At 43.6% G+C, this 17,481-nt stretch overlaps 1 protein-coding gene across 1 annotated transcript in view; it reads right to left on the bottom strand.

Annotated features, from left to right (window-relative positions):
* Positions 1-14,508, bottom strand: part of MEGF10 (multiple EGF like domains 10) — an 87,895-nt gene extending 73,387 nt beyond the window's left edge. The window contains exon 1 of the mRNA XM_041395976.1: positions 14,454-14,508. The gene's annotated coding sequence lies outside the window, so the exon portion shown is untranslated. The remainder of the gene's footprint in view (positions 1-14,453) is intronic.
* Positions 14,509-17,481: the final 2,973 nt, after the last annotated feature.

The following is a 17,481-nucleotide window of genomic DNA, read 5'->3' as shown; positions in this document are numbered from 1 at the left end:
GATATGCTGCTACTTTTTCAAGTTACATTGCTAGGAAAAATAAATCAGTAATCAATGACCATTTTTCTTTGGTGATTAGATGAGATCATTTTTATTTTTCAGTCTCTCTTTAATTATCAGAGGCTTCTAAGAAAATGAGGTTTATGTAATACCAGTGTTTGTCTGTGTGTTCTGGCCTCATGCCCAATAACTTGTAAATTTATTAGTCACTTACACTGGAAGCAAGAGAGGGAAAGAAGTCCTGAATTGTGGAGTTCCAGAGAATCCAGTGATAATGTACAAGTCTGGAGGAGACCAGGCTTTATTTGTCCCTAAGTGATGAAGTTACCAGTTTTGAAAGCTACAGCATCACTGTCCTTTATTTCATGATAATGCTATAATTTCACAGAATGTATCTCTCTACCATTCCTACTAAATATATATATGGAATAATACATGAACTGATCTTAAATAACAGAGAGCAGCCTTCAAACTGTATTAAAACTGTAAACTGGAGTAAATTTTGGAGTTAAACTTTTTTTTTCCTACTTAAATATTTTCTGGTGGAAACCTGGAGAGGTTGGGAGCTGTCACACTGCACATGGTTTTGTAAGCATCAAACAACCTTTTGTATTGTAATTACAAGCACAGAATGAAATAAGGTAACTGCAAACATGAAAGGAAACAGGAAACTTTATCACCCAGCAAATATGTGGATTTGCACTAGTAATGCCACACGTTTCCAGATGCAATGGGTGTCTGGATAGCATGGATCATGCTGCAGCACAGACCCAAAAGCATGGGAATATTGCAACAAGGTCCTCAAGGACTCTGTCCTTCCCTGCAGCTGTATCTCTTACAAGACCCGTTCTTACTGCAAAAGATCATGAGAGTTTCCTCTAGGAATTGTCCTCTTGAAAAGCAAGATTGTCTTTGGCCCACTGACTTCACTCACTGCCATTCAGTGAGAGTTTCTGAAGCTGCTAAGCTGGCAGGGACCATATATCCACTTATCAGTCCTCTTCTCCCTCAAATTAGCATTAAAAGGGCAGGAAAAGACAGTTCAGCCCAAGTCAAGTCTGCACAAGGCATGGAGGCATGGTAAAGACAAATGCCAGCATGCCAGATATTCTGCAGATGGACTCATTATTATTCCTCAGAGGAAGGCTGCCAAACATCACAACCATGGGGTCACTTCACTGTAGCTGTCATTGTCTGATAAATTAGGGGCCTTTCACTTGAAAGCATTTCCTTTTTTTTCAAGCAGATAACAAGTATAGGTGTTGAACCATTAATGTTACCTATAGCCCACGGTATTGTATGTTTAAAGAATATTTCCATGGGGACCCAGCAGGATGAGCTGTTAACAAAAATCTTCTGACTAAATATGCTGCCTTTTTTTTTTCCACCCAAAAGAAAATTTACCAAATAAAGACAGTTAAAACTGTGTAGAATCCAAACCGAAGTTTCTGAAAAACTCACTTTAAGAAGATGAAACAGCACCTTGAACATAAATCCTGATTTGCTTGTTTGACACAAGACATTTCAGGTGAAACATAAAAAACTATGTCAGATCCATACACAGATGGCCCCTCTCAGCCCTAGGCATCTTTCCCAGGGTGGATGTTGGGAGTTAACAGTTAGTTCTCAACAGAAAAGGCAGATAACATAATTTAATAGTCTATACAGTATAGGCTTGAGACAAAATCATATCCCACTCCGTTCCCCTCCCCTTTCTTTTTTTAATTAATATATTTTAAAATATTTTTTTCAAATAATGTATTCCTTACTGAAACATCTCTTTATTTTAACCCCAAGTGTATTTTAATAGTACAGGGCTAGAAGACTATAGGATTAAGTAAAAACAGCTAAATGCATGTGTTTAAGGAGAATTATTTCTGAAATTAGGTATTACTGGCATGTATGAAAGCTTTATTACAGGAGTTACATGACAAAGACATCTCTATCAAACTTTTGTCATAATCCCTGAGCCATACAGCATATAGATTTCTGACTTTTTTTTTTTTTTTCCCTAATGCAAATTAAAAAAAAAAAAGGAATTGCACTCATGGATGTAACCGTGAAAACTTTGTGGCTGCTGACAAGTTGCCTGGGACAATCCTGTGGTTCCCTAAATAGACCAATGCCCTGGTTCCACCACTGTGGAAATTATCATTCATGGTTTTACCCTCTCTTGAACAAAGTTTCTGTGACCCCTCTTTTCCTATTACCACCCTCCCAGACACCGTGTCACTTCCAGTTTATTGCCAGGATATAAAAGAGCACAGTCAAAGGACTCAGATAATTACTTCAGCTTCCTATGCAATTTAGGATCAATTTCAAATGTGCCCACCTTCCTTTAAAAGTCTTCTGCTTTTCAGCCCTCTTCAAAGAGAGCCTCTGTTTCCTTCCCTCCCCCATCACATGCATGTTCTCTTTTTCCACATACATTTTCACCATACATTAGATTCTTCCCTTTCCTAGACACAGCCTCTGTTATCACTGGCAAAATTCTTCAGTCTGCAGCTCCCTGCACTTGTCACAGCCTTTCACTGGACCCTTTCATTACGAATATCAGACATATGAACTCCGGCATTTGTTTACAGCTTCTGGCTGCTAACAAGATGGTATAGTTTGTGAAAAAATTTGCTGGCAACTCTGCTTCAGTACCTTTGTCCTTGTAAATCATCTCATGAAATGCCATTTTGCGTGTAACACCCAGCAGAAAATAAAGTTGTCTTTCCAGCTAGCTCCTGTTTTCATGATTTACACCAAGCATTACACTTCTGTAAATCTTTATCGCAGCTTAAAAACTTCACGTTTCAAATGATCTGTTTGAAAAACCAAAATTAATTAATCCTGATGCCATTTTCTGTTAACAGCTTCTGAAACATTTCAATGCATTACGGATCAGTTTTTCCACCTCCAGCAATCAAAGCATCTGTGATTCATTGCACAAAGCCTCACACGCCACCACCACCACCCTACAAAGAAAATTCAAAACATTTTAGCAGAAGAATGGGGAATGCAAAAGTATTTCCTTTGACAGTTCATCCACTCGGTTCCATCTTTTATTTTGGTGATTTGCAGAGGTTGGAATGGATGTAGTACTCCTGAACTCAAAGGGGAAAATGGAAGAACATAATTCAAAACCAAAAGTGACTGGTTAACTCTATTTTTTTTAACAAACCCACAATTAAAGGGGTAAGTCCTATCTTTAAGTCTTGAAGAACTTCTGCCTTGAAGAACGTGAGCAGCACTTACAACACAACCTCAAGAGGCCTATAGAGTGAGCAGCATGCAAAATATGTGGTTTTCATTTGGCTTAAACACATTGCATCCTCTGTAAACATTAATACAAATTTAAAACCATGTTTGCAGTTGTGTAATTCTAGTACTTAGTACAAGCACTAAGTACCCTAGTACTCCCTATCTGCCAGCAGAAGAACAAATAATTCCTGGGGAGAAATTCAGCTTTGCCAGGTGCCAGTGGTGTCTGCAAGTTTTCTGCACACTGAGGATATATAAACATGCAGGTGAATGTACACAGGCACAAATTGCTTCAATACACCCCTAGAGTATCAGTTGCAGCTGTAGGACAAGATGCTGTGTGCTTCAGTGAATAAATAAAACCTCCAAGAAATAAAACTGCTACCGACACCTGTGGCAGGCAGTAAAAAAGCAGATTCTTTCTAAGAATGATCAAGTAAACAACTTTGTAATTTTATGCCTTTTATACTAACAGAGTAATTTCATATCAAAGCTTCCTGTTCTGATTTATATCCGTTCAGTCTTCTCTAAACATATATTTTAGAGCACCTCAATTCATTAAATTCTTTAATTAACTTCGTCTAAGATGAATCAGAGGCCTTTTTAAAAAGAGTGCCCAATACATCAGTAGAAGAAACTAATGATAGCAAATGCCTTAGAAGCTCCAACAATCAGAAGACAACTTTTTTAGGCTGCAATGAATACTGTTCATCAAGAAAATTTCTCTTACTTTAATATGTTAATTTACCTGTGTTACAGATTATCTGAAATCTTTTTAAGTGCCTGCTGCTGATTTCGGTTGAGGGCAGTGTAATTTGAACCCAGAAGAATCAAGACCATGTTTTTTGCTAACTTGAACACAAGGCCCTAAATCCCACAAAACATTATCCTTCAGGACACATGCTGACTTCTTAAGGCTGTACCTCTGCAGTGTGCAAAAGGACAGAAGTAGCACAAGTACATATTTGTCGTACAAAAAATGTTCATATCATTGTCTGACAAAGCACCTTTCATAACAAGGCACCCTATTCAGAGATCTAATTTTTGCAGATATTTGTATGCCAAACTAAAAAAAAGAAAAACAACTCTATGATGCTGGGTTTAATGAGGTACTCTGTTATTCTCTATAATAAAAATTAAACGAGAGACAGAATTCTTCAGCTTAATTGCCACATCTGTTATTAGGCACTTTACTTTGATTGACTGGAGTGTATGTGTCAGGGACTGTGCCAGAAAACAGGCAAACTTTGTAAAGTAGACTTATAACTTATAGCCCAACTGGCACTAGCAGCATCTCTGTTACAGCTTCTGCTGCCTCTCAGTTAAAACTACAGGAACGTTGGCCTTGGTTCAGTCATTCATTAAAAGTTAAAGTAAGGATTGCAAATTGTGCCTCCTTTTTTTCTTTTTTCTTTTCCTTTCTTAAAGATAAGTTAAAAGCAGTCCCTATTTTCAGAAGGAAGAGCAGTGGTTACCTGAATGTATGAATGTGTCATCTCTCATTAATGGATGAGAACAGCCCAGAATTTGGAAATTGCACCACATGAAATTTCACATTCAGTGGTGCATCTGCTGCCTTATTTTGCCAGCAGATGAGCACAGGGCTGAGGGGACAGTGACAAACAGCACAGCATTTGCAGAGGGACTGGACAATCAGTGAGGGAGCTCCAAGGAAGAGCAAAAACAGAAAGGACACTCTCCTCTGATCTGCATGGAAGCAGGATGAAACCTGAGCTCAGGAACTGCCTTTCTCTGAAATCCACATATCATGACACCTGGTAAAAATCCCAGCTATCTTGAGCTGGTCAATAACTGGTTTTATGGCCAGCTGATCTTCTTTTGGCTCTAGAACCCAAACTCTTATCATCTACTGTCCTGACATAGCAAAATGTCCTTTCTCCCTCGGCTAACTTCTTTTTTCCAATTTCACACAGGCTTTCCACCAAGAGCACAGAAATGTATGTTGCTATTGTAAGTAGTAAGATAGACAGGCCAGCTGCAGTATTGCTGAAAACTACTTTTCACCCACTTCATCCAGTAAGGAGCAAGGGATTATTTGACCTCCCTTAGCAATTTTCTCTGCTGCTCCAGAGAGTGCAAAGAAAGGTAAAAGTAGGTGTGGAAGAGCAACAAAAACTACACCAATACCCATTGCATCCACTCCTGAAAGGCAGAAGGATGCTTCTGTGCTGGAAGCTGCAGCAAAGCTGTGCACCATGGGCTGGGCAAGCGATGGGCACTCGGCCTGACCCAATCTGTCAGCTGCCCACTGAACTAATCCATGTATAAATCTTTCTTCTCTCTGGAGGGCAGATTGGGACACTCAGATTTTCCCCCTCCAGGAGAGCAAGTGACTGTTTTTTGGAAGGAGTCTGCCCCAATGGGTGAGACAAGCCAGGGCAGATGCTCTTTGTCACTGTTTGAAGGTTTTTGTTGTGCTGTCAGGAGTTCAAGGCTGCTCCATGCTACATGAGGGTACAGAAAGTTTCCATATGGCACTCTACTTTGAGATCTCTTTTCTTTAGCAAATTACTGTTTTCTCTCAACCTAGTGAATACAGCAAACGATTGCATCACTTAAGCACATTTATTTTTGATACACATCATGTAATAATCTCACATACTGTTGCAGCGCCCAGAGAGACGGAGACAACATACAAAATTTTAATTGACATAATTCCCTACAAGATCCACAACGCTTCTTCTAACACTGCAAGGCCTTTCATTCTCGAGGCTACTCTTAATAACCACACTGTACATGGAAAGTATTTGGCTCCAGTCTGTCTAAGTGTTTAATCTTGTTTCACAAAACAAGTCAACAGCCGGGCTGAAAACAGAATTTAGGTCTGCTAGTCTCCATTTTCAACCCACGCCTGGGATCCATGCCTCCAGTTTGATATCCTGCCTTGATGGCAATGACACAAGCATTGTGCTTATGGTACTAACTGGGTGTAGCAAATCACAAAATACAGACTTCTGGGTCCTAAACATTTACAAAGGAACCACCATACCCAATGTCACCACTGAGAGAATTTTTTTTACAGATTTGGATCACCTCTGAAGAGGCCAATAATGCCCTCTTGTCAGTCTGGTTATTTGCTTGTTTTTCCCACTGGTGTTCTTGTTGGAAACAGCAATGAAGAAAAAACACACACATACACCTAAGAGAAAACATCAGTGTACTAAAGCTTTGCTATTTCCCTGAAAATAGGCAGGGTACAACAGAAAGCAGGGTAATTTTCAAAAGTCTATTGAGAGACTCCCACAGGAGAAGAAGATAAAAGTTTAAAGTGTGTATCTAGAAGGTAGACTCCAGAAACACTACTCAGCGGCACAAGACGTTTTTGGAGTGACTGCAATGGATTTCTACTTAATTCAAAAAAAAACCCCTTGTGCAGACCAAGAGGCAGCAGCAGCTACTTCAGGCTTTCTGCACAACTTGTCTCATTGCTAGATGAGAAAGGGCATTTCCTCCCTGCATCCCTACTGCACTACTTCAGCAAATGAGCCAAGCAAAAATCTCTTTTCTGAAGTTGATACGCTGTCAAAATACGCACAGAAAGTTTGGCAATCTGCAAAAGCACAAAAAAATAAAAATCTCCTGCATATCAGTGGTGCGGACCAGAACCCCAAACCACTGCCTCCTTTGAGGTTCACTTACCATGAATGCATATCCTGGCTGTCATTATTCATACATAATGCAAATTGGCATGAACTAGCGTTCAGTAAGAAAGAATGGAGCATTTCTAAAAAGTGCATTAAAGTTGCAGAAGAACAATATTGTGCCAGAGATGAGACTAAGTCTCACAGGTCTCTGAAATGGGTTATGGAGATGGAAAAATCTACTGACAAGCAGTGGAGGTACTTTAAACAAGGAAGCTTCTCTCTTGTGTTTTTGTTTTACTCTTTCAACAACTACTCACCCTATCTTCTTATTCAATAATTAAAAACTCAGTCTTTTGTGGGTTCAGAGTTTAAACAAGTTCCCTGGAAGTAGCAATTTTTTTTTTAGGACCATCTTCTTTTTAAAGTGATGGAGGCCTGTGCATACCTGCATAGCAGAATCTGTAAGTGCCTTTAATCCAAACCAACCCCAAAGCACAAAGAGCACCGTATGCACTCTCAGCAGAGTCCATCGCAGTGCTGGCAGTTCCGCTTTTTTCTAAAAGAAAATTTAATTATCTATTAAAAGAGGCCAGTTGTTCTGGCTTTGGTGGAGGCAGCTTCGGTACATTTGGATGACACAGATGTGTGTGTCTTCCCAGATGCTAAAATGCACAAACAGTGGGTCTGGCATCATTAACTTCACCTCAATTACTGTGATCTCACTTTAGTCACTCCTGGTTTACTCAATGCAAGTAAGAAAACGGAACTCTCAGCCTCTGTACACTATGCCTTTTATTTTAAAAGAAATTAAACTAGCTAAAATTAATTTATTAAAAAAAAAAACATACAGAAACTACATTCTTTGCAGGATGATAAAATCTTCACGAATTGTACCCCTCAATTTAAAACACACATTTCAATCTCACTGGCAGGTACCCTTCAGAAACAGTTATCTGCAATAATATCAGCCTGGGGAAGGGGGGAAAAAAAGAAAAAGAAGACTAAGGAAAAAAAAAAAAGAAAAGATTAAAAGATCAAGTTACTCTTCACTTCCAAACAAGCCCAGCCACAGCTGTACATCAGCTTCCGAGCAACTGCTCTACAAACACACAACAGGGCTTCTGTCTTCCCACAGGGTTTGCTCGGGTCACCCGCATGTGGCGCGGATTAAAAAGGCAGGAACGCTCCATTATGGAGTGAGCAGAGCCACGAGTTAAACGGGGGAGCTGCTGGTAAATATCCTGTCCAGTGCTCCGTCCCAAGGGGGCTCCCCCAGATCCGGAAGAGCCCACACACAGCTCTGGAAAAAGGAGCCCAAATCGTCATTCTGCTTTCATATTTTCACTGCCTAAGCAGGAGGAAGTTGGGAGGGAAGGAGACCAGAGAGTTAAGCAGGGTTTTCACAGGCAAGAAGAGGATATGAAAGAGACAGCCTCTGATTTTTGGTGGTGACAGAGTGATGGATTCAGGCAGCCTGTGCAGATTGTGAAATTTTTCTTTTGGTAGGAAAACAGTAAAAAGGAAAAGTGACATACAACAGTAGTCAGGGAATAAGGCCAAACCTCTTTGCAGGGTGTGATCACCAGTAACTCTGGCCATCATCAGATACCACCTCCCATGCGCTGGAGAAATCAATCCAGCCCTCAAGGTTACAGAGGCAAACCAGTTGTTTTTAAACAAATACCTTTCTAATTGAAGAGCTTTCCACTCCAGCTGCTGTATCCTATTTACTCAGTAGATTTCCAGCCGTGCTGCCTTTGGGACCAAGCCTGCCATAGCTCACAACTCATCAGGGTCATTTCTTCATGTATCAAGTGCACTTGAACCCTTTGAAAAGGGTTTATAAGACACCAAACAGATGCTTCCCACAAACACACATAGCCATTATTTGTGCTTAAGTTCCAGTGATCGTGAGATGTGTGTACTGACAGACCAATGTGGTCCAAAATTTTGTAAACACTTCAGAGGAAACGAAAACTCAGCTACACATGCTCAAAAGCACACAGAAGGAAGCAATGGAGCAAAGAAGCAAAGGAAATGGAAGATCCACTTGGCCTGTTAGCATACTCCATCTTATTCCCACTATGTCTGCTCTCAATACTATGTTACATATTTCTTGCTGATTACTGACAGCAGCTTCCAAAAAAACAAATAAACCAATTACGTAATTTTGTACTTAAAACTTAACCAGGCCTTGGCATGCACACACACAAACACACATGTCTTTATATATATATATATATATTTTAACACGCAAGTGCTTCCAGTGTGTTCACATTCTCAGGGTGATCAAGCTTGGTCTGACTATTGGCTTTTGGAGGATCTGATGCCAGTCAGCCGTGCATAATGGCCTCTTTGTCTCACTGTCACATGAGCAGCATTGTGTTACAATCATTGTCACTCTGGGCTCAAACTGCAAGGCATGCTTTCACACAAAACACTCACTTTGGGGGCTCCTTTTGGCAGAGCCCTGTGATCGAAACTCTTTTGCTGCTCTTTAGTTCATCGGCCCAGCAACGCTGAAACTTTAAAAGTCAGGATTCAAAAGCTCTCATCCAAATCAACCGATTATGAAGTTTCTCTATGGGCCACATGAAGAGCAGGGCAAGTAATGTAACATAGCCATCATTTATTTACATCACTTTGAATCACTTTTCCTAAGCCCTATGACAGCAGAGAATTGTGCTCCAAATAAAAGTGGGGGATGGGGAAAAAAACTCCCCACAAGTCCAAGATATCTCCACCTTGAATATTAGTCTGCAAGATAAAATCAAAACATTTCCAAAGAACAAAGACAAGTAACTTGCCAGGGGACAACGTTATTTTACTACTTGCACTGTAAATCTTTTTAATTCACCAAGAACACCCAACCCCTTCCCCTGCCAAAAAAATATTCTGAAAAATAGATAGAGATGACTTCTGTATAGGAGAAACTTCAAAAGTTGCTTTAAACATGCTGAACTCATTGAAACCCTGTACGGATGTCTCTGTTTTCGTTAATGAAAAGTAGTCTCACAGAGCTGAGACCAAACCATATTAAGAAAAACATCCTCCTGCCCATACTGTCTCTTGAATAATTTTGTACTGGAAACTTTTGTCTTGCACTACTCTTGAAATACAGCACTACTCACTCTGAAGAGGACTTACAGGACCTACCCGTGAAAAAACAGGCACTGTGTGGGAAGAATTCATGACATAATGCCTGTGATGTGCAGAAAACTTTGGGAAGCAGTGGCTCCTTCCTGAAAAGAAATGGGGTTGTGCATGGAACAGCAAACTACCAGCTCATGTACCATCTTCTGTCCATTCTTCTTTCCTTTGCAGTCCATCAAAGTAATGTAACTTCTCCTGAGCCCTGGTTTCATGTTCCACCCTGGTACTGCTCATAAACGTGTCAGGTGCCCTAAACACATATTACCATTCTCTGGATCATTTTTCTTTATTAAGCAGCCTGAGCCAGCCTTCCTCCTTCTCTACAGCCTCTGCTGCTGCTTTTAGCAGACCCTTCCAGATGAGCACTGCCCCAGAGAAACACCACCACGATGGGTCAGGGCCACCCTGACTCTTGCCTGGACAATTCTACCCAGACCACAAACCCCTGCTGGTGTCCTCTTGTCCAGCCTGACATATTCACCCTCTGCATCATCCTAAGGTCATGACTTCTCTGAGATGCCCCTTGCCTTTCATGGTCTTTTCCCATGCCCAGCATTCCCAGTACTTTAGAAGATGTTGGCCCTTTGTTTGGTGAGGCCTTGGTTCCAGCCATCATTGGCAATATACTGGTATTACAGAGAAATAGTTCTTCACCTGTCTCCTATTTGAAGACTCTCATCTAAAAAAAGAGCTAGTGTTAATTCCTTTAAATGTATGAATTTCCGCTGACTTTTGGTGAAAAATAACATGACTTTAGCTTGACACCTGTCTTCATTATTTCATTGTCTCTCCTTACTTCATCTTGCCTTTTGTCTTGGGGTGTAGATTATAAAAGGCAGGATAATTTTTTGCTATTGTTCTTGTGGTGTTGTACATCTCCTGTGGCTTCAGTGGTGGACACTAGAGCCATACAAGCTGCAGCTCTTTGTGCCAGTGATCCTAAGTCTAAAATGACACACTAATATGAAGTCTTTGCACTTCTTTGAAAAAATGATTTTGCACACACTTGCACCTCTATGTATTGAACAAAAAAGATCTGGTAGGCTGAGAAGGGTGTTCTTTAACAGCAACAGAAAAATAATTTAATTTCTTTCCTGAAGTCACACAGCAAGTCAATGTCAAAGCTAAAATTATGTTTTCTGCTATATGTTCTCATTGTCTTGCACATCAAAAGAGCTCAGAATCAGTATCTCACTGCTGACTATAGGCTAATTTCTCTGACAATCAGATACAAAACACTGATAAAACTGGAAGAGACGGCTGTCCACATTTTAATATAAACTTAATGTGTACATCCAAAGGCATGAACCACAAATCCTTACACAGGCAAAACATCAATTATAGACCAGACAGTTTGAATGGGTTAATTAACATGAATGCTGACACAATCAATAAAGCTATTCCAGTAAAGCAAATCCCACCCCAGAATATTTCTCCTAGTTTTCTGACAGATGGCTTTAGATGATACATACTCTTTTCACAAGTAAAAAAAAACCCCAACATTTGGAATATCAAGACAGATTTTTCTCACAGATGAAAAAATACTGTACTTGTATCTACGTTTATGCTATGCTGACTGGAGCATATGAAGTCAGTACTAATTACTGACAAACTAATCTGTTAGTATTAAAAATCAAGGACCAAATTCCTGGCAGTGAGTCAGTAACATAACTGCTACATACTGAAATCTGATTCTACTGGCATCATTCATCAAGGAAGACACCACTTAACAAGAGTAAGGCTGTAAGAACTTTGTCACTTTTTCACTACACCATTCCTGTCCCTACCTAAAGAAACACTACTCATCTACACTGTGTTTCATTAAAATAAATTTTTTAAAAAATACGATCACATCCATCTTCCAGTACTATCTACTCTGGGTTTTTTAAACCAACACATCTTTCATTAGACTAAAACTGTGGCACATACACAGAGAATCTGGTTTTTACCTTCCTCAAAAGCCACTTGCTTTCCCTAAAAAGAAATGAAAATGCCTAGATAAGAAAAAGCAACATACAGAAACCATGCAAAACTCCTGCCAAATAATCTGAATATAAATTCAAGGGATCCTTACCAGCTGCAGTCAAAAGCCCACTCCAAACTCTGCTAGATGTTAATCAAACTTAAGTATGGTAATGCACAGTTCCTGTGTTCTTTGCATAGATGAATTAATTGCTTTTGTTAACTGCACTTGCTTCCTTAGTGGGGGTGGGTGTACCCATACAGCTGAACAGCTGATTGTGGAAAACATGGTTATGCAAGTCACCAAAGGACTGTTCACTTGGTCATACCCTTCTGCTCACCTCAGAACAGTTAATTTAACACTGTAACCCCTGGACAGGTCCTCCAGGTGCCCCCGCCCACCCTACCAGTTGTATTCAAAATTTCCAAGTTTTAAGCAGACATCCAAATGGTGAAATTTATATACAAAGGGCAAAGGCATCTTCCCCTAATGCAAGGGTAGTAGACTTTCCATCTGTCAGGACTGAAACCTGGCATGGCCAGCTGTGAGGCATGGAAAGCTGTGCCACCTCTGGACCGTATTGCCACCTGATACACCAGAAAAGGGGAACTCTATTTCCAGGGAAATTAAGTAGACACAGCCAGCTGACTTCACACAGGTCACTGAGCTGCCTGCAGTTTAGAATTTTTTTTTTTTTTTGCCCGATAAGGAGTATGATCAGTGAGCAAGGACACAAATTTAATAGCCTGTCCTGTGAACTGCTCTGTCAGAGATTTGTAACACTCCGGACTTTAAACCACACACTAAGGAACCAAGCACAAAGCCATGGCACCACCACAGTACACTGTCAATACTAATATGACACCACTGATTCACCCACTGTGGCAGCAACACACATTTAAATTCGATTGTATGACAAGGCCACATGGTTGGCTGTATAAGAAAATTTAAATAAAGTTTGTTACATAAGGTGCCATATATTGATGCTGCACAGGTACATGAGTTACACATGCAAACAAGTAAAAACTTGGTCCTAAATTAGAGTTTGTCCAGCTCATTAAAAATCTGGAGCACACCTGCCCAGAGGAGCTGGTTTTTCTGATTTGAGATGGGAAATCAAACTAGACGTGCCAATACTATTTCATTTGCAGGGCCAGTAACTAACAAGCAATAATTATTTGGCCTAAATAGGTATTTGGCTAAATTCTGTCTCCAGCTCAGATAGTTGCACCCCCACTCCTTCCACTTCAAGAAGAACACACATACCTAGTTACATATGCTTTCCTCTAAGTATTGTACTGTTGGGCACAAATACCATTTAGGGATGTTGACAAGGCAACTGAAGCCAGCTTTCAGTTTCAGTCTCACATCAGACATGCTGCTCAATCAAAGAATCTAAGACTTTTCAGCAAAGGTCTGCAGCTTATCTGCTGGGAAACAAATGCTACTCTCCAGACTTGTCTTTTTAGCTTTTTTTTCCTTTGTTCTTCCAAGATGCTGGATAAAAACATTTTTCCTATATAGAATCATTATGTTAATCAGCTTTCTAAAACACTGCTGCCAAAGCTCAGTTACCAACTTGATAAAACAAGCTATGAAGCATCTTCTATACCAATGACACGTTCCAAGTGAGGTTTTAAACTCACTCTATAGTGAGAAGCTGGTACTTTGGAAAAACTTCAGAGCTGTACGCGATTCTAGGAAATGCATGTTCACTTTGACTACATTTCAGTACTCAAGGACTGGCAGCAACGTTTAAGTAATTAATAAGATTACCAAAAGCTGTCCATTCCCAGCTCATTCGAGGAAAAGCAGCTGCGTATTTTTCCTAATTGATTTGTGCCTACATTTCCAGACTGAACCTACTCCTTGGCTGAGAGACAAAATAGGAAACGTTTACGCTACTGCTACTGTCGCCAAAAGAAAATCTGTACAGGATACCACACAACTGAGAATTTCTCTAGGCAGCTTCTGCTGAGGAACATATGCTGGAACGAAATCAAGGTATTAAACAGATGTGCATTTTCACGTGCGGGTCATGCTAATTTACATCTATACACAAGCATCCCTCTATTCCAGTGCATACACTTGCTCCAGTCTCTGCTCAGAACTGCCAAAAGCCTTCCACGGAAAAGAAGGATAACCTTTAAAAACAGGCACTTTGCGGGAGAAAAATTAAATAAATAAAAGTCTCTGAGGAGACCCTAAACAGACTCGTCCAGGCTCGGGACCGCAGGAGCGCTCCCGTATCCCGTCCCACCATCCCGGTCCCCCCTCACGAACGCAGGGACAAACACGCCTGGATGCTCTGCAAAGGCGGAGGCGCCGCGGGCAGCCCCGCATCCCACCCGCTCCCCGGAGGATGCTTCGGCCGAGGGCAAACCCCGCTCCGGGAGCGATGCCGCCTCACCCCCGCTTCTTCCCCGAGGCTGCCGCACTCGGCACCTGCGGGACGGGACGGGACGGGTCCGGTCAGTGCCTACCTGTCCCGCGGGCGCCCTCCCCGTCCGACCGGCCACCGGGAGCCGCCGCCGGGAACCTCCGCCGCCGGGAGTTGAGCGAGGGGCGGTGTGAGCGGCGGGGCCGGCGGGGATCAGCCCCTCCTCCGCCTGTCCCGGACCGCCCCCGGGCAGACCCACAGACATTTTTAACCACTTACCGGCGTTCCCGGCGCCAGTTTCTCTCGGGGCGCGGTCACGGGCGGGCGCTGTTTTCTCTCAGCAGCAGGCTCGCCGCCCTTCACTCACTTGCGGCCCAAGTACGAGCTACATAGGGGCCTCAGAGGTCGTTTTATTCGGCCTAGTGAAAGATAGGGACCTAGCCAGCAGGTGACCGAGGAGAGAGATCGTCTTTTCAAACGACTGAATGCTTAGGTCCCGCAATGAGGGGTTGATCCTCAGCCCCGTCAGGAGGCGCGTTTTTACAGAAAAGGAAACGTCATGTGCCCCTCTCCAGGGCTGCTACGGAGAGGAAGGGCACGGTGACTTTTGCACTTAAATACTTTAAAGTGTATTGAAGATTTTTACTCTGCAAGAAGCATTGCTTCTTAATTTTTTTTACTTTTTTTTTCCATATTCGAACATAGTGCTGCAGAGGCGTTAATAAGGTCGCTGCTTAGCTCTGTGTTGGCCAGCAGCGGGCCCGTCCGGAAGCCGGCGCCGTTGGCCCTGTGGGGCAGGGAGGAACATTCCAGCATCTTCTCAAAAAAGCTATATCCGTAGTCCTTCACGTTGTTAGACCCGACCATGCCGCCCCAGACAGCTTTTCCCCCATGCCCATGAGGCATGGGGGTGCTGAGGGTGATGTGCCCGGGCGATGTGGGGTTCCTGAGTACCGGGCTTGCTCCAGCCAGGGCTGTGGGGGTGCCGAGTGCCTGCGGCCGCGGGTGCTGCCGCAGGGCTGTGAGTGTTCTCCGTGTGGGTACCTGGGCGCTGCTGCCGCTCACGGTCCCCGTCCCCTTCAGGCTGGGTGGGCACTGCTCGTACGGCATGGGGGCGCAGGAGGAGAGGCAGCGGCGCTGACACCTGAGGAGGCACAGGCGGGGATCGGAGGTGGCACTTGAGCGGCTCCAGGCGGGCCTGCGTAAAGGGGACTCCAGCGCTGGGAGTCGGTCACCGTGGCGGGAGCTCACAGGGTGCCGGCGGTGCCTGACAGGAGCTGGGCTATCCATGGCTGGTGCTGGGGATGAGGTGCTGGGTGCTCCTTTCTGGTGCCAGGGTGTGCATCAACGGGCAGAGCCTGCAGCAGCTCTCGGGAGTTTATCTGGGGCAGAGTAAGCTGGTGCGGTGTCAAGGGAGATCATGGCAGCCGTGCCATGGAGATGTGGGGACACCAAGTGGCCAGAGGGACTGCATGGGTTTGTAATGGCTGTGGGGTTCAGTTGGCACTGAAGTCCTGCATTTGAGGGGATTGCAGGGACACAGGGATGTTGAGGAAGGTGTTCTGAAACGGGTTGTAGGTCCCTTCTGGGGGTAAGGGGGCTGTAGGTCCCTAAGATTTCTTGCAAGGCTTGGGGAGATTTTCTGAGGCCAGGTGTTATTGGGGATCGTGAGTCCCAATGGCCCTGAGATGGAGATCTGACCACTGAGTACACATTTGTAGATCAGCTGGTGACTGCTGCACCCCCAGACTCCATTTCTGATGGATTTCTATCCTGAGGTAACTGACTCTTGTATGGCATTACTGTTCCAAATGACTCAGATGCCAAGTCAGAGCAAGTTACAAAGGTTTTACTGAGAGCTAACAAAAATTCTGCAAAGCAAAAGGGACAGTGCTGGAGGCGTGACTGACCACCAGAGGCTTGTCCAGAAAATGGCTGTTCCATCTTCTGTAACTCTGGTTTTCGCATCAGCCTTTAAGGATTTCATTAAATTAAATGTGGTTTGTGTGGCAGTCAGAGTTGCTGGTGTGCCTCACCCCGCATTTGAAGGATCCTGCCTTTGCTTTGAGGTCCTCCACCTCCATTTTCTGTGTCCACAGCCCCACTGTAACTGGCAGCTATTCTGTATTAGAGTATCCCGTTTTTTTTGTGCTCACCAGGCCCATTTTGGGTTCAGCATCACAGCAGTGTGCGAGATGAGCCTGGAGCAAAGTGCTGAGCAGCTTTTTGCTGCTTCGGAGCTGGCTTAGGGATTTATGTTCCTGGTTTGGGTATCTATGTGGCAGTTCTTTGAGGTCATTGAATGTCAGAGATGGGTTTGCGGGCCTTTATGGGTTTGGAGGTGGCTGACAAGTTGCTGGTCTGTTGGCTGCTGCTATATTTGGGGAAGATGTAAGGGGTTTGTGGGTGTTTCTGTGTGTGTCAGGTGTAAAGTGAGTTAAGTGAGAACTCTGACTCCTGTATGGAGTCAGGCTTTGCTGTGGGGACCAGCTGGGGCATCTGTGGCTGTCTTGCTGTGCCCTTGAGCCAGCTTGGCAGGGACAGAGCGTGGTCTTGGGGTGATCCTGCATGGACACTTGCCCAGCCCTGCACGGGAGCTCATGGCTGTGGCACTTGGCTCTGTTGTTTTCTGTGTGCCCCCAGTGTGTGTGAATGTGTTGGGGGGCAGAGGTGGATGTGGATATTAGTGGGTGCACAGGCCAGAGGCACAAGTTCTGTGTCCACACCTCCTGCCTGGTGAGTTGTCGTGGGGCTCCCTGCAGCTTTGTGTTGCCAGAGGGAGCCGGAGGCAGCAGGCGGGTTTGGGGCAGTGCTGTGGCAGTGCCCCGTGGCTGGCCCATTGTGGAGCCGTGGGGTGGCCAGGCAGCCCCGAGGGTGCTGCCGAGGGGCTGCAGTGGTGTGTCCAGCGCTGCTTCGTTTGCTGCAAGATGGGGTTGCTGTGACCTGTGTGTAGATAAGGGAGAATGAAGGGGAGTAAAGATTTGGTGCAACTGTAGTGGGAGTGTAGGTGTAGAAGGGAATGGAATATCAGTTTTTTACACAGCCCTTCAAGTATTAGCAATGACACTGAAAGCGATACGAGCTCCTGTGGACAAGCAAAGGTCCCTGGCCACTCTGAGTGTGCTCTTGGC

This window comes from Onychostruthus taczanowskii, unplaced genomic scaffold (assembly GCF_017590055.1).
Source record: "Onychostruthus taczanowskii isolate IOZ18803 unplaced genomic scaffold, ASM1759005v1 scaffold122, whole genome shotgun sequence".
Classification (NCBI taxonomy): domain Eukaryota; kingdom Metazoa; phylum Chordata; class Aves; order Passeriformes; family Passeridae; genus Onychostruthus; species Onychostruthus taczanowskii.
Note: the sequence above shows the minus strand (reverse complement) of the source record. Positions and strands in the feature narration are given on the sequence as shown.